At 37.6% G+C, this 22,097-nt stretch overlaps 1 long non-coding RNA gene across 2 annotated transcripts; it reads left to right on the forward strand.

Moving 5' to 3' along the window:
- The first annotated feature begins 1,424 nt into the window (after positions 1-1,424).
- On the forward strand, positions 1,425-19,205 carry LOC143655792 (uncharacterized). 2 transcript variants are annotated; one of them, XR_013162256.1, is made up of 4 exons: positions 1,425-3,365; positions 14,564-16,005; positions 16,102-16,196; positions 16,667-19,205. It is a non-coding gene; the product is annotated as an uncharacterized LOC143655792 (long non-coding RNA). The 2 variants fall into 2 exon arrangements; XR_013162255.1 differs by having other exon boundaries at positions 14,564-16,196.
- Positions 19,206-22,097: the final 2,892 nt, after the last annotated feature.

The following is a 22,097-nucleotide window of genomic DNA, read 5'->3' on the forward strand; positions in this document are numbered from 1 at the left end:
TTGCCCTAAACCGGGTGGCTTAATCTATTAATCTAAGTACTATTTCTATAAATGAATCTATTACTGACTAAATAATATTCAAATCATATAAATACCTAAATTCCTTTAGGCCAAAATACTTTAATGCTTTATCCAGTGTTTATATAAACTATATACGCATAAACTAAATTTATCCCAAGATAACCATGGCTTATATTGGAAGCAGATCAGATTTGAGGGTTGAATGCAAGGAAAAAATACACTTGTGGAGTCTTTTTTGTTCACCTGATGTTGCCATTACATGCAACTGATATTGCTATCACATGACCTTGGTAAGAAATAGTTAAAATGTACACTCTAGCTGGGAGGACTGGCTATCCCCCCAGAAGGAGGTGTACTTTAATAAAGATATCTAGGTCCCAGGAAGCTCCTCTTGGTCCCTAGCCAGTTCCCAGAGGACCCAACTGGGCCCGGTCATGTAAGCAAATCTGAATTTGGCCACTATTGTGAGAAAATATCATAAAAACTGCATGAAATAAATTTAAAATTAGCAAAAATGCACAACCAATTATAAAGAATCCACATTCTTGCATTCCTTTTCAATCAATCCAATGAATTCAATTTTAAAAATCTGGTCATTTACTATGGGTACATGTCACTATTGACACTCTGCTTTCATTTTTGCTACCGGCCACTTTAGGGATTCCTAATTATATATTACAAACCTTGTTTGATATTTTACAAGGAGATTCTGATTTATTAAGCAAAAGGCAGTTAACAGCTGCAGCTGAACGAGAGTTACAATTAATTGAACAATGCATTCAAAAATGACAGCTTGTTCAAATAGATCTAAAAAAGCCTGTTGATTTTACTATTTTCTTTACCTTGCAATCTCCCACAGGCCTATTTTAGCAAGACGGTATTTTAAAATGGATTTTTTAACCAAACAATTGATAAAAATGTTTAAATATACATTTGCAAAAGATTATTTCTTTAATAGCCAAAAGTCACCAAAAATATTATCAATTAAGAAGTCATGATCCTAATCGCATAGTGTGTGATCTCACAAAGGAAGAGGTTCAAAGTCTATATATTTTCAATACCTCTTGGCAAATAGCACGAAATAATTTCAAAGGACAAATGAATAATCATTTGCTATGTCAAAACTTTTACAATTTTTAAAAATGAACGCAATGGATTTTGCCTAAAATAGTTCCAGCTTCCCCACTAGCTATTACTGTCTTTACCAATGATTATATTAATGGGAAGGCTGCATATGTCACCCCAGTGGAAAACAAGTTAGAAAATTCCTTATACCTCAGCCCAGCTTATTGAATTAGCAGCTGTAATTCAAGTATTGCAAAGTTTTCCACAATCTCTTAATATTGTTTCTGATTTTGAATATGTTTGCCAAACAGTTACTCACATTGAGACAGCTTCTTCGTTTGAAAGAGATGAACTCTCCTGAATGTTTTTACATTTACAAACATTAGTCAGAAGTCAAATTAATCCTCTTTTTATCATGCATATAAAGAGCTCATACCACTCTTCCAGGTCCTTTGTCATTACAGAATCAGCAAGCAGATAGTCTTGTGAGTTTAATTCAAGATCCCACAACACTTCACAAATTGACATCAATAGCAAAGGGCTGGGAAAGAAAGTTCCATCTTTATCTAAACAGCAAGCTCAGGACATTGTCAGGACTTGTCCAACCTGTGGAACTTTGAATGCACTCCCATTTGCATCAGGGGTTAATCCTCAAGGTCAAAAAGCAAATAACTTATGGCAAATGGATGTTACTCATATTTCATATTTTGATAAAATGCAGTATGTACATGTTATCATAGACACTTGTTCTCATTTCATCTGGGCTACTGCACAATCTGGAGAGCATTTCTGCCATGTTAAATCACATTTACTTAATGCTTTTGCTGTTATGGAGTGCCCCCAATCTATTAAATGGACAATGGTCCTGCTTATACAGGAAAATAATTTCATAAATTTTGTGCTACTTTTAATATTACTCATATCACAGGAATTCCATATAACTCCTCAAGGAAAGGAATTATTGAATGAACAAACCAGACATTAAAGTCTATGCTCATAAAACAAAAAGGGGGAGATCAGGAGGATGATGTTATGAAAATATGTACACCAAACATCAATTAGCAAAACCACTGTTTACTTTAAATTTTTTAAAACATTTTTTGATAATTCATCACAGACTCCTGCAGAACAATGTTTTAGTAATTTGGGAAAGAAAAATGATACAACCCAAACAGAACTGCAGCTGCAGCCAATCTATTAGAAAGATGTTAAAGATGATTTATGGAAACTAGGAATGGTAAAGGTGTGGGGTAGGGGGATTTGCTCTTGTCATTGCAGATGATGGAACCTCGGTTTGGATTCCCTCAAAGAGAATAAAACCCAGACATGTCAACCCAGATGAAAATAACTAAATGGGTAATGTATATTATAGGACATATAACTTTAATTGCTGAAGGACAGGGACATAGTCATACTTATTGGGTTTATAGTCCTAACCCACCTCTGCTGTGGGCCCTAACATGGGCCAATCCAACTTTACCAAAATAATCTGAATACAAGTTTAGGATTCCCAGGTCCAGTAAGAAGAAAACTGGTGTCAAATTTAATTCTTCCATTTTTAGAAAGACCTGTATGCATAGCTCTATGGAAACAAAGGATACTTGCCTGTTAGATGGGAAAGAAAGTTGGAATAGATGGCAGTTATGTCATACGGATTGAGCAGTTATCATAATTAATGATTCCTATGGAATTGTAAGAGATGCAGCCCCTGTGGGGTCTCCCATCTCTAACTTGAAGATAACTGAGACTATATGGACAGGCAAGCTAACTCAGGATTTAATTCATGGAGGATAATTTGTGCCAAATTCATGGGATGATAAATATAGCATTAGTCAAAGAAATTGACAGAAAATTTTCCTAGGACTGAGACAAAGTTTTATAGTCAATTCTAGTAACTATAACTTCTCTTTAAATAGCAGCCATAAACACTATGTACAAATATGTATTAGAGATCCATATATATTTGTTAAAGTTCATATGCATATAAGAAATCAAACTTTTAATTGTGAGAATTATTCTCTATTCACTTGTCTCCAAGCATTTATATTGCAGAAAAATGAGACGATTGTAGCAGCAAGGAGAAGAAGAGGTATTTGGCTGCTGGTGCAGATGTCAAGATCCTGGCAATCCTCTCCAGAAACACATATACTGATCCATTTGGCAAAAGAATATCTAAAAAGGACTAATAGACTAATTGGACTCATTATTGCAGCTGTCATTGGAATCATTGGAAGCATCACAGTGGCTGCAGTCACTGGAATCACATTGCAACAAATTCTGTAGGTCTTGCTTTAAACCTTTGGCTTCTACATACAAACGAAATGCACACATCTTAAATACAGGGTTTGAGAGGTTTGACAAAAACATACACCCATGTAACTTCCACCCAATCATGAAGCAGTTCAATCATTCCTATAAGTTTATTTTTTTGTTTGTTTTACTGTGAAGCCCCTCCCCTCATCTCTTTTCCAGGCAATCACTACTGTCTTTTCTGCCACTTTATATTAGCTTAGACTTTTCTGGAATTTCATATAAATAGAATTATATTGCATGCAGTGTTTTGCATCCTATTTCTTCAAAATAGCATTAAGTTTTTTAGATATATACATGTGTTACCTGTATCACTAGTTCATACCATTTGTTGCTGTATTATTTTTATATTTACCAATTAACAGATATTTGGGTTGTTCCCACTTTGGGGCCATTAGAATGTATGGACATTCATACAAAAAACCTCCTATGGATATATGTTTTCACTTCTACTGGGTAAATACCTAGAAGTGGAAAGTCTGAGCCATATGGTAAGTATAAATTGCAAAAAACTGTCAAAAATTTCCCAATTTGTTAGGGCCAATTTACATTCCAACCAGAAATTATGAGTCCCAGTTTCTCCACAATTGGTTGGATATTTATGACAATCTCAAGTACTTCAACCATTATGAAAATCCTATTACTGTTCAGTCATTCACTAAGTTAAGTTTCCATCATTTACTTTAATAACCACTCTATCATACTGTCGCACCACTAAGTTACATATTTATTTTATCACCTCTATTTGCCTATGAAAACTAGTCTACATATCTGCCAGTTGAAGGTCCTACAGCAGGGTTTTCCTGGAGCCCCAGCTGCAGGTTTGGGTACAGGCTGCAGGTGCCTGGAAAGCACTGTGCACTTGCTGCACAGAAGTAGGTACCTGAGTCTTCAGGCTGAGAAGCCATGATATGCAAGGAGAATTGTTTGGCACTTTTATTGAAGAAAGCAGTGAATCTTCCCTCTTTAGTTTCACTCTGGACTGAACGTATAGCTGTCAACAGTGCAGGACCTTTACCAGGGTACTGTCGGTACCACGGGAAGTAGTCAAAAGCATTGTTATCATAAGCACAGTTCAGAATTGAAATTCTTTCTTCCTGGACTGTCAGAGATCGAGGACTTTGCTTCACCGGGGGCTGGTCACTCTTCCCCTGCTGTTGGCCAATCACCCCTACATAGAAAGATAATTAAAAAAGTCATTGACTCCCCAAATGTCTATTTTCTTCTTAAATTTTCTACATGCATGAGTTCATCTGCACCCTGATTTTCCCATTCCCCCAAATTAAAGACAAATCCTTGGGTTTCTTCTCTGCAACTCACAGCCTAGATGAAGCCACAGAATTAAAAACAGTGCTCCCTGGAGTTTGTCCATTCCTCCGGAAGACGTGTGCAGGCTTCTGATCTCCCCAGCCAGCAGGAACTCTGACTATAAATTCATACCCGTTGAAGTCTTTCCATGGGCTCCTCCCTTTCTCAAATGCTTTCACTTAAAGCTATTTCTGTCAAAGAAGCACTTCCCCCTTTTTGTTCAATTTTAGCATTGTTGAAAATACGTTCATTGCAAATCAGAAATTCCCTCCTTTAACTTGGAAAATGATCACTTGAGAACTTCTTTAACCCCAATCCCCTCTGCCTTTTCCTCACACCTCTTAGAATGTTTGAGAAGCAATATTATGACAACTGGATGCATCAATAGAGTGTGAATGTCCCAAAATGCCTCATTTTGTGATGGTGGAAGAACAGGACTCTGATTAAGCTATAAAATATGTATGTTTATAAGAGTTTTTTTTAGTTATTTTTATTTATTTTTTATTAATTAAAAAAATTAACTAACACAAGATTTAGAAATCATTCCATTCTACATATGCAATCAGTAATTCTTAGTATCAGCACATAGATGTATGATCATCATTTCTTAGTACATTTGCATCGATTTAGAAAAAGAAATAGCAAGACAACAGAAAAAGAAATAAAATGATAATATAGAGAAAAAAATAAAAATAAAAAATACAAAAAATATATAAAAAAACGAAAAAAAACTATAGCTCAGATGCAGCTTCATTCAGTGTTTTAACATAATTACATTACAATTAGGTAGTATTGTGCTGTTCATTTTTGAGTTTTTGTATCCAGTCCTGTTGCACAGTCTGTATCCCTTCAGCTCCAATTACCCATTATCTTACCCTATTTCTAATTCCTGATGGTCTCTGTTACCAATGACATATTCCAGGTTTATTCTCTAATGTCGGTTCACATCAGTGGGACCATACAGTATTTGTCCTTTAGTTTTTGGACCTAGAGAACATTATGCTAAGTGAGACTAGCCAAAAACTAAATGAGAGTTTTTAATAATTATTAATGATAGTAATTAAAATTATTCAGGACCCACAATGTGCATATAATTCCATTGCAAGCTGATGTTATAGATCAGTATGTACAGAAGTTATGGTCCTTTGCCCAAAGGGAACTAAAATTTCATTATAATCTTCAGATGGGCCTTATTTTTCATGACTTTAAGAAATAATCAGAGAAAATAAATTTCAGATTCTTTGCATTTCTTCTAAAATATAGGTCAAGTAAATTGAATATTTCTAAGAATATTCCTGTGGGGAAATCTAGGAAATACTGGAATTGTTTGTTCTGGAGAAACTTTGAACTCCAAAGGGACAAGAGAGAATGTATAAATTCTGCAAAGACTTCAGTAGATATGGGCCATGGCAATCCATTAATGCACCATTTTTAGTATCTCTCATACTGAGGTTGAACAAATATTCAATATTTCCTTCACATTTTATCCTCACAGATGACATGTGAAGACTCAATTTGGCTTTTGAGATTAATACAGTCAGGACATATTGACAGAAATTGAGGATATATATTCAGAAGGAGCCCTAAAAATAGGGGTGATCTTGCCTTAAACAATACAAGTTGAAAGAATGTTAGAGGCACTTTTTTTTTCCTGAAACACAGAGAGAGAATTGTGTAGTATGTACATCTAATGTCCTCTCAAATCCAAATAAAGTTTACTGTGGTATCATTACAGTCCAACAGGAGACAATAATGTCAATCATCATTCCCCAGTCTCCACTCCAATCCCATTCTACTTCAGATCCCTAAGGGGGATGGTTTTCTCAGTTTTCTTTTCTTTTTAGTTTACTCAGTCATTCATGCATGTCTCCAATCTACATTTATTGAGAGTGCCTACAAATGGGCAGTAGTTGGATTTCATCCACCAAAGAGACAGAATTCCAGAAGTCAGTCAAGCCAGTTATAATCCTCAAATCCAGCCAGATAAAACCCACTGCAGTGGTCTGTAATCTAGGCCATGTGACAGAGAAAAGAGTGAAGAGTTGTGCTTCAGTGCCCAGGCAGACGAGGTTTTTGATGAGGAGATGCTTGAGCTTGACTTTAAAATATGTTTCCCTGTTAGGAGAGCAGGAAATAGAAATTCTAGGCACAGATTATCTCAGTGTGGCTGGAAGCCTGTCTGTGTGTGATTGGAAACTTTATAAATTTATGTTAGAGAAACTTATGTAGTTCTGACCTTGAAGGACCACATGTAGCAAAGCAGTGTTGACTTCCAGGGTTATTTCTCCTACTGGGCTGTGAATAAGCCAAAATTATTTAGAAAGATAGATGGATAGATGGATACAAATTGAAGCAGAGTGTGAGATCATCATTTCCAAAGATAATCTATGGCTGCTTGATGAATAGGTACATGTGAGACAAATTCTAATCTCTGAAGTAGCATTACCCCCTTGTGGTTGTGTAAGTAGGTTACACTAAACACTACTTTATGGAGTAAATTTAACTTCCTATGCAAAGCCCTCTGACAGCTTTTAGTTTACTCAGCACAAAAGCCAAAATACTTAAAAAAGGCCTGAAATTCTCTGCACCATCTGGCCCCAGCTACCTCCCTGGTTGTGTTCCCTGCTGCTCACTCCTCTCTTCACTCCCCTCTGAGACCACATTCTGTTCCTCCCTTACAGTAACACACTTCTAAACCTTTGGGATTTCAGCTGCCTGTTGCCTCTGTCTGGAAGAGCTTCCCCTCAGGTGTCTAAGACTCGCTTCCTCACCACTCTCTGGTGGTGTGAGATTGTCATCTCTTCAGTGTCATCTGGCCTCTCTCCTCTCTATAGAATTGAAAGCCAAGGATGGCCTTGATGTGCAGCCCCACACAGAGCTGGGAGGAGGGAGGCCATGTCTGGGGTGGGGCTGTAGAGAAGACAGTGTGGGCAGCGGTCACTCGACTGACCAGTTGCAGCATCAAGTGTTCCACAAGGCAGGGGCCAGGACTCCCAGTGTGACCTGGACTCAGAGGGCTCAATTTTTTCAATGTTTTTTCTTATTTTGAAAAATAGCATATATACAAAAAGCAATAAATTTCCAAGTACATTTTCATTTTTTTTTCACATGGGCAGTCACCAGGTATCAAACTCAGGTCTTCAACATGGCAGATGAGTATTCTGCCACTGAGCCACCATCACACACCCTCCATGTACATTTTTTACAAGTAGTTATACAATACATTAAAAAGTTTGGTATGGGTTGAAGTTGCACAATTTTTGCCCCTGTATTCATTTGAGAGATTGAACTGTAGTTTTTGTTTTTTGTAATATCTTTGTCTGGCTTTGGTATGAGAGTGATGTTGGCTTCATAGAATGAATTAGGCAGCTTTCCATTCTCTTCAATTTTTTGGAAGAGTTTGAGCAGGATTGGTACTAATTCTTTCCTGAAAGTTTGGTAGAATTCACATGTGAAGCTTGGACTTTTCTTTCTGGGGAGCTTCTTAATGACTGATTCAGTTTCTTTACTTGTGATTGGTTTGTTGAGGTCATCGATTTCTTCTCGAGTCAAAGTTGGTTGTTCATGCCATTCTAGGAAGTTGTCCATTTCGTCTACATTGTTGTATTTATTAGCATGAAGTTGTTCATAATATTCTGTCATTACTTCCTTTATTTCTGTGGGATCAGTGGTTATGTCTCCTCTTTCATTTCTGATCTTATTTATTTGCACCCTCTCTCTTCTTCTTTTTGTCAATCTTGCTAAGGGTCTATCAATCTTATTGATTTTCTCATAGAACCAGCTTCTGGTTTTATTGATTTTCTCAATTGTTTTCATGTTCTCAATTTCATTTATTTCTGCTCTGATCTTTCTTATTTCTTTCCTTTTGCTTGCTTTGGGGTTAGTTTGCTGTTCTTTCTCTAGTTCTTCCTAGTGGACAGTTAATTCCTCGATTTTTGGCCTTTCTTCTCTTTTGATATAGGCATTTATGGCAAGAAATTTCCCTCTTAGCACTGCCTTTGCTGCGTCCCATAAGTTTTGATATATTGTGTTTTCATTTTCATTTGCCTCAAGATATTTACTGATTTCTCTTGTAATTTCTTCCTTGACCCACTGGTTGTTTAAGAGTGTGTTGTTGAGCCTCCACATGTTTGTGAATTTTTGGGCACTCTGCCTATTATTGATTTCCAACTTCATTCCTTTATGATCTGAGAAAGTGTTTTGTATCATTTCAATCTTTTTAAATTTATTGAGACTTGCTTTTTGACCCAGCATATGGTCTATCTTTGAGAATGATCCATGAGCACTTGAGAAAAAGGTGTATCCTGCTGTTGGGGAGTAATGTTCTATAAATGTCTGTTAAGTCTAGCTCATTTATTGTATTATTCAAATTCTCTGGTTCTTTATTGATCCCCTGTCTAGATGTTCTGTCCATTGATGAGAGCTGGGAGTTGAAGTCTCCAACTGTTATGGTAGAAGTGTCTATTTCTCTTTTTAGTGTTTTCAGTGTTTGCCACATGTATTTTGGAGCATTCTGGTTCTGTGCATAAATATTTATGATTGTTATGTCTTCATGCTGAATTGTTCCTTTTATTAGTACATAGTATAATTCTTTGTCTCTTTTAACTGTTTTACATTTGAAGTCTAATTTGTTGGATATTAGTATAGCTACTCCTGCTCCTTTCTTATTGTTATTTGTATGAAATATCTTTTCTCAATCTTTTACTTTCAACCTAAGTTTATCTTTGGGTCTAAGATGTGTTTCCTGTGGACAGCATACAGATAGGTCCTGTTTTTTTAATCCATTCTGCCAGTCTATGTCTTTTGATTGGGGAGTTTAATTCATTAACATTTAGTGTTATTACTGTATGGGCAGTACTTTCTTCTACCATTTTGCCTTTTGGATTTTAAATGTCATATCTAATTTTCCTTCTTTTTACCTTTACTCATAGTCTTCCTTTCTACACTCTTCTCCACAACTCTCTCTTTTGTCTTTTCATATCTCTCTCTAGTGCTCCCTTTAGTATTTCTTGCAGAGCTGGTCTATTGGTCACAAATTCTGTGATTTGTTTTTTCAGACTTTCCATTTTTACTTTTGGTTCATTCCTTGCCTTTTTAAATCCTCCCTCAATTCATTGATTTGCTTTTTGATGAGGTTTCCTATGTCTGTTCGTATATTCTGAATTAATTGTTTCAGCTCCTGTATCTCATATGAATTGTTTTTTTGTTCCTTTGACTGGGCCATGTCTTCAATTTTCCTGGTGTGATTTGTTATTTTTTGCTGGTGTCTAGACATTTAATTACCTTAACTAGTTTATTCTGGAGATTGCTTTCACTTCTTTTACCTAGGGTTTTCTTGCTGGATGAATTTGTTTTCTATCTGTTCTTTGACATTCAGTTCAGCTTTTTCTGGACCTCTAGCTTAGGTTTTGTTTAACAGAGGAGAATTTTTCAGTTCTTGTTTTCTTGTTTCTTGCCATGCTTGTATGGTGCCTTTTTCCCCCTACTCTTAGGAGGGTCTATGTAGGTATTATAGACCCCAGCCAGGTTTTCCCAGACCAAACTGGCCTCCTATCAGGGGAAAGAGTCACCTGCATTGATTTTCCCTGAGGGTGAGACCCAGCAGGTTGAAAGACTTTCCTGTGAAGTCTCTGGACTCTGTTTTTCTTATCCTGCTCAGTGTGTGGTGCTTGTCTGCCTGAGGGTCCCACCAGCATAAGATGATGTGGTACCTTTAACTTTGGCAGACTCTCCCTGCTGGGGGCATGGTGGAGACAGAGGAGAGGTTTTAGTCTGGTTTTAGTGGCTTCAAATTACCAAGCTCTTGTGTCTGAATTCCTTGAGGGAGGGATTCCACCTGAGTTGGGCTTCACCCTCCGCTGGGGAAGGCACAGGCCCCTGACAAGCCCTCAAAATGAGTTTGTTTCTGCCTATGCCTGGGGCAGTTGCAGCCTGAGCAGCCTTGCTGCTGTGTCCAAAGGCAGTCAAACCTTTGTAGGAACATGGCCACAAAAACCTCTGTTTCTTTTCTGTTTTTCTTTTTCCATCAACCCAGTGAATGACCTCTGCTTTGACCAGGTTAACCTGAACTGGGGGCTTATTTTAGCAATCAGAATTTGTTAATTAAAACCACAATTGGTGTTTGGTTGGTTTCAGCCCCTGCTGCTGGTAAAGTCCCTTTCCTTTCCCATCTGGGAAGCAGCCTGTGGGGGAGGGGCATCGGCCACTGTGGCTTGGGGAACTCTCGGTTCTGGCGAAGCTCACAGCCAGTCCAGCTGGTCCAGACTGGGATACGCTGTGTATCTGGTCACTGATGTGGCCCCAGGAGCTATTCTGTACTGTTTCTGGTTATTTAGTCATTGTTCTGGAGGATGAACTAAAACATGCACATTGCTAAGCCACCATCTTCAGTTGCACAATTTTTCATTGTTTCTTCCAGCTACTCCAAGACATGGCAGACCAAAAGAAATACCAATATAGTGATTCAGAGTCATATTCATTTACTAAATCCTATCTTCTTTATTATACTCTTCCTTATCATTTTTGTAAAAAATAGCATACAATCAAAACAGCAATAAACTTCAGAGCACATTGCAACAATTTGCTGCAGAACTGATTTCAGAGTTTGGTATGGGTTACAATTTCACAATTTTAGGTTTTTATTTCCAGCTGCTCTAAGGTACTAGAGACTGAAAGAAATGTCAATAAACTGATTCAGCACTCATACTCATTTGTTAAACACAACCTTCTCTGTATAACTCCACCATCACCTTTAATCTTTCTCTCACTCTTTAGGGGTATTTGGGCTATGCTCATTCTAACTTTTTCACATTGGAAGGGGCTGTTGATAATCTGGGATAGGGGGATGGAACTAGTTGATGTATAGGTCTCATTTTATATCTGCCAGTGTAGGGATAATTTATCATTAAGGGAGACTTAGAGGATGTGGAAGATGGAGCAGAGTATCCCAGCTGTCTCTTTCTATTTTAAAAACAAAAGTAAGAAAGAGTCTCACCTCCTGGCTAAATAATTGGTTAAATGCTGAATAAATACTTAGGGATTAAAATCCTGACCATTTCGGAATGCAGTAAGGCAGAAGAGTCTAAAACAAAGTTGCATGGCTCCAGAATTTTGATTGGGCACTATGCTAATTATTTAAAAAGTGAGTCAACCAGGTGACATATTTAGATTTGTGCCTACTATTTTTATTTTGAATATTTTAAAAATTATACTAGAGTTAAAAGAAGTATAATTTCAAAATAGTTCTCCCCCACTTCATCATTTTTATAAATGAAGACCAAATTTTGATACTCTATAATACAACAGCATCATCTATATCAAAGCATTTATTTCCTTTAAGAAGGAGAGTGTCATTTGTCTTCATGGCTCAGAGAATTCAGAGTGATCCTTCCTTTGAAATTTGATGTTATAAACCTAAGGCAGTTAGTCATTTAATTGGTTTCAAATTGTATCACCTGTACCAAGCTACTTATGTCAAACTTATATCATTAAGAGAATATTCTGTTTAACATATGCATTTCTATTATACTTCATACATAGAGTGAAAGGCGTGGCTTTAAGACAAAATTCAGTAATTTCACAATTCCTCAAAAGTTAAACACCATCTGTATACTGGAAAAAATAAAAATTAAAAATTAAAATGCCAAAGATTTTGAAAATCTCTTGACAATATTATATATAATTCTTGACTAGAACAGGATAGACAGTCAGCTAGTCAAAGGAGGTAAAATTTGTAAAAGAAAAGGAATGAGAGGACCAAACCAGGTCAACTTAAAAAATGAAATACTTGAATAACTTTGCTAGTCTGAAGCAAATAGAATTTCTGTATCTGACATTATTATTTTTAAGAAAAGACTGAAAAATTGTGCTTCACATGCATCATTGCCGCAATATCATGCCGTTACCCTTAACATAGAGCTTCTACACAATCTCTTGCCTCCTGAAATTTGGGTTGAAAGCAGCAGATCTGTTCCAGATAAGTATGTAATATGGACATCAATCTTTAGCCAAATGACATATTTGGTGTTAGTGAAAAACATTTTCCTGGTGAAAAGTATGTATAGAGAAAAAAATATCAGGACTTAAATCAGCATTTTACCAAGAGATTTGGCACTAGAACCCAGGTGTCATGAAAATCAATCATTGTATCTTAATCAAAATGGGAAAGGAAAAGACTCACATCAGCATTGTCATTATTGGACACATAGATTCGGGCAAGTCCACAACAACTGGCCATCAGATCTGCAAATGTGGTGTAATTCACAACTGCTTTGCAAAAGCGGCTTTTGTAACCATAGCAACTATACAGAGCAGTAAATATGATGAATCTGATTGGCATAAACTACAAAAAGAAATGCATTTTCACACAATCAGAAATGTCGATGATTACATAAGTTCCGATAGCATGCCAACTACTTCTGCTAATATTGAATTTCAAACAAAAATAGTCATCGTCCGTGCTGCTTTTGTTGTGAGTATAGGAGGAAAATAGTAAGAAAAGTTGCCCAAGTCCAATGTCCCACAAGAAAATATACTTTGATAGCTGTCAAAGGATGAGACAACTATTCAACATCTGAAATAAAGAGACAAAGTAGAGTTTATTTTTTACAATAGTAAGGGAGAGTTATATAGGCAGACACAATCTTACTGAATAAAACAGATGAGTAATTTTATATTGGATTTGAGGGAACAGTGGAATTCAGGAATTGGTGAACTTTCAGAGCTGTAAATAAATTGACATCATCTATAGAAGCACAGTCACTGAGGTGAAGCTGTTGTTGATTAATTGAATCCATTCTTGACTGACATTTTCAGAAGCCAGTAGCTGACTCTAATTGGTTGGCTTGCAAAAGTGTGTTCAATGAGTGAGTAGTCATTGATCAATTGAACAGGTATAAAACTGGTTCTTGTGGTTACTTGCTACCATGGCTACAGAACAATCTATCTAATCAAAAGTTTCCATTCTACAGTATTGAATCAGGATTAAAAGAAACAGCTATCCCCACAAGATTGGCTCAGGATTAAAGCATGGGTTTTCTGGGGTATGCAACAGTTTCGAACCAGCACAGCCTCTTTCTTCTGATATCATTAAAAACACATGATAATTTTTCTCATATTTCATCTGGAAAGGTAAAAAATGATCTGTGGCCTCTAGATGATGAATATGCCACTCAAAAATTAGCTAATGAGAGATGAGATAACTGGGGTCAGAGAACAGAAGACCTTAAGGTAAGTTCAGGAGGGCAACACTGGTCCTCCAGGTGGGACAAACTGCAGTAGGATGTATGCCCTAGAGCTCTCTACAAAATCAGGCTGACAAAATGTCAAGAGCATTACCTGAAATCTAACTCTTGCTTGGAGTTTTCTTCCTCCCCTATCCAGGAATATACATATTCATCTCAAGGTTGGCCTCTGCAGAAAAGAACTTAGGATAGTGGGTATTTAAAAAAAGCCAGATTGTTCATTGTTTTCATTGATGAAAAAGTAGTAGTACTTATCATAATTATTATAACTGCAATAGTCATGATATATCTGTAGTGTCCCAAATTGTAAAAACAAGCACTAGTGATGTTTTCAGTGAGGGAGTAAGACTCTTACAAGTAATGGGTCTTAGTGTTCATTTATTGTGGATAACAACTTTAAGCACAATCAGTGGTCAAGTGAAGAAAAGACATGATGTTCTTGTTTTTCATCAACACCTTTAGAATACCTGGTTGTTCTGTAATCATGGTATATGACAAGTCTGAATAATTATATGTGTGGTAGGGTTAGGCTAAGGAAAAAATGACAAATTACTTTCTCAATGGAAAAACCCGGCATATCCTAAAGAAAAGCTGAACTTTTGATATCTTTTGTCTAGGTCTCTTGTATATGTTAACAACATGAACATGAGGCTATGAATTCAAGAATGGCAGTGCAAAGAACTCCATGGACATTCTCCCCAACAAAACAACGATAAGTAGTAAAGAGTATTTCTTAAAAATTAAGCTACCTGGGTGGTATGTGCCAGGAAAATAATTCAGTAGTAGTTTTCTCACCTGCTCTGCGGGAGATGCAGGTTTGACTCCTGGACCATGCACTTCCCAAAAAACAATCAATCAAAAATTGAACAAATGGTGCTACAATGGGATACTCACATGGAAAAATAATCAAATGTGACCCACCGTACAGCATACAAAAAATAATTAAAGTGCTTGGGACTTGTCCTAAGGGTTTATAGCAAGTGGAGAAATATTTACTCAAGAACATCTGTTGAATCTCCATAAGAACAGAAAAAGCCTGCCATTTGAGGCATGATTTACTACTCTACCTAGCATAGCATGAAGGAAACTCTAATCCTGGTAGGTGCAACCAAGACCACAGGGCTCTCCTCCAATCTAGGGGTACAGTATCACCTGGAATGGGCAAGTCACCAACATTTCTCACCACCTAACCAGCTTCATTTTGCATAAACCCTATTCAAGGTAAAAGAAGCTGAGAGGTGCCTTCAGGTCCCTACTTAGTCCTCAGTCATAGGGCAGAAGCTTTACCCAAGGCATCTTAGACCAAGAATGTTAAGCTCCTATTAGTCCTTGCCACTGCTCACTCATAGGGTGCAGGTTCCTCACTGAGAGACAGTCAAGCCGTGAACACCAGAGGCTGCTATTCCTATCCAGCAATCCACTTAAAAAGCAGGGTGTGACTCTGAGAAATGCAGGCCACTGCCCCAGTCCATGTCTCTGGAGGATAAATCTGAAGTGGATTATGATAAAATGTACATTATAAGCTTTCCAAACAATCACTATGAAAATAATTTTTTAACTGTAGTGAAAAACAATTAAAAGAATTCAAATACTATACTAGGTAATATTCACTTAATGCATAGAAAGTAGTAAAGGAGGAACAGAGGAACAAAGAAGATTTGTAACATATAGAAAACAAAAACTAAAATGACAGACATAAATCCAATAATATCAACAAAAACATTATAGATTAAACATACGAAACATAAAATGTATTAAACAATCCAATTAAAAGGAAAAGATTATCACAGATTGGTTAGAAAAAAACAAAATTGAAGGGAGAAACAGATAAAGAGTAATAAAGACTTCAATATTTAACTTTCAATAATGGACAGGAAAACTAGGCAGAATATCAACAAGGAAATAGAATACTTGAACAACTGTCAAACCAACTAGACCTATCAGAAACCCACCCAACAGCACGACTGTAGATCCATCTCAAGTGTGCATGGAACATTCTCAAGAGTAGACAATATGCTTAAGCCATAAGACAAACTTCAAGAACTTGAATGGAATCTAGGTGAGTGGAACATATAGTACAAAGTCTCTTTCTACAGTTTTTACCCATATGTGAATATTCAGCATTATTTTCTCCTTTTCTTTGCTGCATTGGTAGACTGGGATGCAAGTATTTGCCGTTCCCTGTTGGGACACGCTGTGCTGAGGTAGACATGAGCCTGGAGGACACTCGCAACAAAGCTGGATCATTATGTAAGAACATCTTTATTGGAGTCGATTTCTTTTTCTATCAAAAATTTCTTTCCCTTCGACCTTTTGGAATCCAGCATACTGTAGCTCAAATATCTATTTTGATTCTGTTCTCTTGTCAGCTCTTTTGCCATTTCCAAATTAGAGATTTATAGTGCAAGAAGAAGTAAAGACGATAGGAACTATGTAGCTAAAATATAAGCATGTTTAAAACTCTATCAGCCTAGGTAAGGGCTATTAAGCTGTGCAAATGCTTCTGAAGTGGTGCTGTGATGTGCCTGGGGCTGGAGGAGGGGCTGAGCCCAGCTGAGGGTTTGTGCACAGACTGCAGGTGCCCAGGGAGCATTATGGCTCCACAGCACAGAAATAAGCGGCTGAATCTGAGGTCTGGGAAGATGAAACACACAGTGAGCTGAGGCGTTCTTTAGTGATTGTTGAGACACTTAATCTTCCTTTCTGCTGTGTTCCTGAAGGAATGTAAAATAGACTGATGAGGTGTCCTCCAGGATTTTGGTGAAACCAATGCACACTGGTCACAGAGCTAGAAAAACTGCACCGCAGCATGGCGCTGGCTCTCTCCTGGAGCCTTAAGGATGGAGGATTCTGCTCAACCTGCATACTGCTCACATCTGATCAGAAATGGAGAAAAAGTCACACGTAATGCACTGCAAGACTTACAAAACCCTGAAAACTCCCCTTTAGATTATTAGAAAGATAGAACATCTGGAAGATTTGTGAGCTGCTTGCCCTTCCTCCTCTTAAACAAACTGAACTGCAAAATCCTTTCAGATCCCCACTTGGGACAGCCCTAACTCACAGCAAACCTGGACGCACAGGAGCTCCAGAAGAGTGCCCAACTGCACCTTCATGCTGCTTTGCCTTGCTGTCTGGGGCCTTTACACCACAAAAGAACTTCTGAACCTGGGGCGGTGGCTGCCAAGGATTGTACTTGAACTGTGCCTAGTCCTGCAACCAATCAGCTGCCACCAACACACTGCTCCATGGTGGAGCACGGCTGACTGTCTCCACAGCGCTGGGTGGAGGAAGCCTCGCCCTCCAGCTTCAGTCTGACTTAGAGTCAGGGCAGAGAGTCGTGAAGTGAGAGGGAAAAAGAAAGGTCATCGTTCTCTTAGTTGAGGGTCATTTTCTAGGAATTTTGGATGTAGTAAAAGTGTGACAGATTGTGTGACAAGGAAAAGAAGATGCCTCCTCCAGAAGGAAACATCTTCCAATTACAGCCTTGGAAGAATCATGCAGCTTCACATTTTTAAACCTAAAATGTGTTCTGATAAAAGGATCTTACTGACTTATGAATTAATTTAGGTGGAAAGCCATACTAGTCATACAAAATACCAGCATAAATTCTGTGCATTGTGAATTCCTATTCTTTTAATATATGAAATTTCAATATATATATATATACACACACACACATATATACGTGAAATATTACTATAAAATTTTGAGGAAAAAATTGGACCAATTCAGGCAATACTTCTTTTAACTTTCCTGATATTGTTTATCTAACTTTTCCCTGTATAAACTTTCTGTGGGTTACATTTGCAGTTTGGCTGATCTTTCTTTCCTTTCTAATTTTTATCTTTCACTTTTTCTCCTACATTCCTTCTTATTACATTTCTACTTCCAAATTTTCTTTTTTTTCCTTATCTTCTCTCTCTTGCTTTTCTTAGTTTTCTAATTACAGGTAAGGGACAGAAGGAATAGTAGAGAAAAGATGGTATCCAATTGTTTAGAAAATTTCAAACCTGAAAAATGAAAGTTTAGATTTTTTGTCCGTTACATAAAATCTTAAGCCAAAAAAAAAGAAAACAGTCATGAAAATATGATGTCTATTCTCTAGAATTCTCCATTTTCCCATTTTCTTTTGCTGTGTTCGATTTTGGAAACTTTTCTGATAAATACAAAGGAAATACTATGGATTAAGACAATTTGATCTATAAATATACAGAAGGCTACATCTAATTATAGAAACATACATTAGAGCTACAAACTTCTACTACTTGAATCAGGGACTGACTCTCCATATCAGTCATTAATTTTGGTTTAGAAAGGCATGGCTATTAATTGAAAGGAATATTCATCAAAAACAAACAGACAACAAACATAAAAACCAGATTCCTGTATGTTAAGAAGGCTTTAATGTGTCTTCACACCCAATTGTTTTCCTCTTCCCTGTATTTAAAATAGTCACATGTCAAAGATCACCTACCTTTGCTTTTCTTACTATCTAATCTTGTCATCTCCATAAAAGCTACTAAGTAGCTTCCACTACACAGAGAATTCTCAAATCCTTCAACAGCTGTTCACTACTAGTTCCCGTGATTTAGAGCCTTAATTTAAGAAAGTTTATAGTGGCTCCTAATGGGTTAAAAACCTTCAGGAAGGGGTTCAGCCACAGTGACGCAGTGCGGAGTTCATCCCTGATTCCGGGTGCCTGTCCATGAAAAAAAAACAAAAACAAAAACAAAACAAAACAAAACAAAAAGCCTTCAGAAGGGGACAGCTCCCACTCAGCAGGCATAGATAGCTCAACTCAGCTGTCTTCTTCTAGGGCTTTACCTGTAGATTGACTTGAAACCACAGAAGTATCCCCAAGGGTGTGTATATCATAAATAGGACCTTAAGTCCCCTCAGAGTCTTATTATGAAAATAGATATGGTTTAATGATACAAAAAGCAATCCATTTAAGTCTTAATTAAATAAGCTTTTGTATGCATTTCAATGCAGAAGCGTGTACTAGATTTGGAGCAATACAAATTTGGACACTATATTTCCCTTGAAAGAGCTTGTAATATGGGCAAAAGTGGGGAAGTGGGATGACAAACATCTCTATAAATGTAAAAAAGACCTAAATGATGTCATAAGAAAAGCATACTATAGAAACTACAGGGCACCCAGAGGGTAATGAAATCTTCATTTACTTCACACGAGATGGCACAGTGGAAAAAACTTCAGATGGCTGAATGGAAGAGGTGACACTTTAAGCTTTTATGGAGATGACAAGATTAGATAGTAAGAAGAGCAAAGGTAGGTGATCTTTGACATGTGACTATTTTAAATACAGAGAAGAGAAAGGATGAGCACGTGTGTGGAAAGTATCATCCCTATGCCCCGGAGAGAGGGCCCCTTCCCCGAGCTCTGCATTTTACAGGACCACTCAACTGCAAACACACACATAAGTCAAAAGCACCAGTATTAAAGAGCATGAGAGCATCTCTGTTACCGAGGCTCAGCCATGTCTGTAACCTGAACAACTGTTCTTGTGACTAACACCTTTCAGGCTCAAGGGAAATGCTTCTTCACATATCTTGACCCTTGTACTGGAAATCGCATCTGAATATCAGGAAAATTTGTGGGGTGTGCTGCTGCTAACAGAAGCAGAAGACTCTGGTTTGGAATATGGGGCAATTTCAGGGAAGGGATAAGAAAAATTAATTAAGTAGCCCTGTCTTTCCTCTTTGAAGGAATGGATGTAATAGGTTCTGGCATAATGAAATGTTCTTTCCCAGGAGGGTGGAAGATCCATTTTGTTCTTCTCTTATGTACTCAGCTGTGGCTCTGGAGAGGAAGTGTGACTGCACAGAGTATTCAGTACAGTTGCTCACTTTGTGTGAAACACAGTGAAATATTCAACTAAGCTTCTTTAAAAATTGTATATACTTAATCTAGACTGAAACTGTATGAAGTAATACTGATTCTTTAAAAATTCTTTAAAAAAACTGAAACTAGAATTGTGAATAATTTTATTTTTTATGAAACATTCAATAAGGTTTAAAATGTTTTTAATCAATTCCACTTTATTTAATGTATTTTATTGAAGCTGTTGATTATTATTTTTAATTTGCTCTTCCACATTCATAGGTGTTTTAAAATGCTTTTAAAGTAAAATAATGGTTTGAAAACTTTTATGAAAATAATTTTAGTTTGTGTTCTAAAAAATAATCCTAATCCTTTTTAGATGATTTGGAGGTATAAAGGATGTAAAATGAGGACCCCCATATTTCACTGAAGAAGAAAATGAAGTTATCTGCAGACACTGAAGATCAGATGGACTATTCAAGAATAATGGAAATGTTTGCTAAGGGTACTGTGAATGGTGTAGGAAAATAAGAAAAAAATGAGCAAAGGAGTCACTCATTTCTGTGGGCACTCAGTGGGCTTTGGATAAAGTGAATTAGAAGGGAGGTAACCTAGGTATGTCTGAAAAAGAAAGAATAATCACCTAGAGAACAACCAACCCCAAGTTTCCACCTGGAATTTTGGTGTGACGTGTTTAATTCAAAAGGCATGTTACCGAGGACCACTGAATAAGGAAAGTCTTGTTCCTCTCATACTAGATTGCCTTTGGAAGGTTTACTGTATACTCATCCTTAAATGTCAGCTTTAATTAATTTCCCAATCTTAAATATCTTAGTCAATGAACTGAAGTCCTTTGAATCCTAGAGTAAGTCTTAGAAAACAGGGTAAAACAATCTGGACATAATGAAATTTGAAATAAGCAGTCATCCTGGGTTTTCTGATTACTTGGAATATTAGATTAATAATTAAAAGCAAATCTCTGGCTTGCCTTATCCCAGTTACATGGTCCATCTTAGGGCATTTCAGCCCCATCCCCGTCTCAGACGACGTGGGGACCCGTATCTTCCTCCAGCTTGTTCCTCATCCTATAGTCTCTTTCCCTCTAGAATCCAACTGCAGAATAAAAATATTATACCTGAGAAACAGGAGTCCTTCCTTTCCAAAATTGTAAAAAATGTTAAGATTCCAAAGCAAGCAAACCCTGCTTCCTCTGCAGTGTTTGTCTTCACACGACAGGTCAACTTCCTGAGTGTAACTCAGGCCGAGACCCTGAGTGTTTAAGCTACAACGTTGCAGATGGTGTGTGGTCCGCTTCCCCGGCAGTCCAGGCGCCGCGTCTCCGGGGCACAGACGCACACGGCCGAGTTCCTGCACCGACAGAAGATTCCCTCAGGCGGAAGGAGTTTTCCCTTTTCCTAAATTCAGTTTCAAAACCTTTGATGACTGTTGTTCCCTGACGTGAACTACAGAAGCAGATGGAGATCATGGTTAGGGAATCATCTGGGCCAGAAGAGACGCGGTGGGAAAGCAGCTGAATGGGTGTAGCTCAGTTCCAGAGGGGCCCTTTCAGAGATGGGGAGCTGGGCGGCAGGCTGGGCCCCTGCCTGGGCCCTGGTTCTTCCGGTGTTGTGAGCTCAGCTGAGACAGCGAGTCCCTATCCAGAGTCAAACCAGAATAGTGCTCACTTGTGGACAAGGGAATAAAATGGGACAATACTCACGTAGGGACAGGAGCACACAAACTCCAAGATGAGTACCAAGGTCTTGGCCCAGCAGTGAGGAAGCAAAATGTTCCTTTCTGAGAGATTCCTGACAAACAAACACAAATCTGACAGCTGGGGACTTGAACCAAGCATTGCTCTGAGATTGAAGACAGATGATAGGAAATTTAGATTTCTTCTTAGAGGTGTGGTAAGGCCTGTTAGAAAGAGAGGCTCTATCAACAAAACTTCCTGCCTGCCTCCTGGCTTCTTTAGTTCTTCTGGTCTTGCTGTCTAGAAAGTGCTCAGCAGGGACACCTCCTTTGGCTTTTGGAAAGGAAGGCTTTGCAAGATGATTTTGATCTAAAACAGAAAAGCCATTGCCAACTTATGCAAAATGCCCTGTAGGGGTCACGTAGAGAGCTAAGGAGAAGTTCACAGTTTCTGTTGGCGTTCTCGGCCTCTTTCCTGCCCATCTATGGTTGAATTTCAAAGCATCATGGTCATGTACTGAGACGATTATGCTTTGTAGGCCTCAAACTTTATAAAATTTGGGCTTATAAAGCAAACTCAAAGTTATTAACAAAAAATTAGGTCCCAAAATT

The sequence above is a fragment of the Tamandua tetradactyla genome, chromosome 14 (assembly GCF_023851605.1).
Source record: "Tamandua tetradactyla isolate mTamTet1 chromosome 14, mTamTet1.pri, whole genome shotgun sequence".
NCBI lineage: Eukaryota > Metazoa > Chordata > Mammalia > Pilosa > Myrmecophagidae > Tamandua > Tamandua tetradactyla.